Genomic DNA, 1,846 nt, shown 5'->3' on the forward strand with positions numbered 1-1,846 from the left:
AGTGTATTTTTAAATGCAACCAATTTGATAGACATATTAAACTTGGTTTGGGATGAGAAGCCCATGTGGCTTTGTGGAAAGTCTATGAATCTTGGACAGATATAACATTCTGGGCTTTCGTAATCTCATGGATAAAACAAATCCTTTGGATGAGGTGAGCCCCAGATTTCCATCATAGTCTATGATGCTGGCTATAATACTTAAAGTTAAAAAGAGATAAGCATCAAGATTTCACACTGGGTTTTAAATGGGTGACTGCTGGGCTGGAGCTATAGTTCAACTGTTAAGAGTACTTGCTGTTCTTGCAGAAGGTTCAGTTCCCAGCACCCTTATCTAGAGGTGCACAACCACGTGTAACTCCAGTTCCAGGGGATCCAATGCCCTCTTCTGGCCTCCTCAGGCACCAGATTTCCATGTGGTATGCATACATACACACAACCAAACATTTATGTACATAAATCATAAAAAATGTGAGATTGCTAAATTAAACAAGAAGAAAGTGGGTGTTCAGGCTTTTAAATGTTTGATTTTCTAATACTTTCCTCTGTTCTTCAAACTGACATGTAATAGTTCAGTGAAAGTGAATTCAACTTGATTTATCTTTGGCAGATAATCCTTGACATACTTGCCCAGTATGTTACAAAACCCAGACTGTAGGTTACGTTTTAATCCTTGTAACTTCTGGTAAGTTCTGAGACTAGGGCAAGATAAAAGAGTAGGTTAGTTCATTTACATCCACCTAGCAACAAGGATGAATAAAACAGTCTTTTCAATCATTTTCAGTGCTTGGATTCTTTGCCTTTCATCACCTTCTAGCACTGAGCCAGTATTTATATTGTCCTAGCCTACCAGTTTGCAAACCCTGAAACTCTTGTCTGCCAAATCCAGATGCTTCTCTTCTCCACTCCTCTCCTTGGTGATTAACTCACATAACTTTGGACCCAAATACACATCCACATGCCAGCAATCAATGTTTTAGCTCCTCTTCTATCAAGATCGTCTCTGTGCCCAGGGCTAAAAGTTCAGAAAGATCAGCATCAAGCAATGCTGTATTTTCCATATTGATTCTCTTTCTCAAGATTAATCTCTTTACAGACTTCTGAATATTTTATTTATATTAAGTATTTATTTTAACTTCTTGAGTTCTTACTCCAGCTGCTTTTGATCTTTCTAAATAGTTTAAAGACATTGGGTGTGGATACAAATATGTTCTGCTGTGCCCTATTTATTTTCCCAGGCCCTGGAGAGTTCTGCTTTTCAAAAAGTTTGATGTGGGTGTGCATTTTTAACATAAATACCCACAGATCAAGATTATTCTAAACTCAATATTTATTCACTTTTTAAGGTTTAAAATAAAGTCATTTTAAAATATTTAAGTGTTCTTTTCCATAATCCCAAAACAAAAACATATTTTATGTCATCTACAGACATCAATAGGGTTTAATTTACAAAATTGGGATTACATATTATACACATTCTTTAATTAGTTTTAAGCATTCACTGGCTATTTGTAATTCTTTCTATTATATTTTTTATTTTGTGTATGCATATGTATGTGCATGGGGGGGGGTGCCACACATGTGCCATGGAACACATGTGGTGGCCAGAAGACAACTTATAAGAGCTAATTCTCTCCATCATGTGAGTTCCAGGTATCAAACTCAGTTTGTCAGATTTTGTGGCAAGCCCACCATTTATAATTCTTTATTTGCCTAAATATCTATAGCCTAAAGTATTCCCATGTGGATATATCAAGTTTTACTTATTATTTTCCCTGCCGAATATTTGAGTTGTTATATGTGATATAGCAATTGATATATTTATTCCTATCTCTCTCTTTTTTTTT

This window comes from Nannospalax galili, unplaced genomic scaffold (assembly GCF_000622305.1).
Source record: "Nannospalax galili isolate Female #2095 unplaced genomic scaffold, S.galili_v1.0 scaffold528, whole genome shotgun sequence".
In the NCBI taxonomy this organism is placed as follows: domain Eukaryota; kingdom Metazoa; phylum Chordata; class Mammalia; order Rodentia; family Spalacidae; genus Nannospalax; species Nannospalax galili.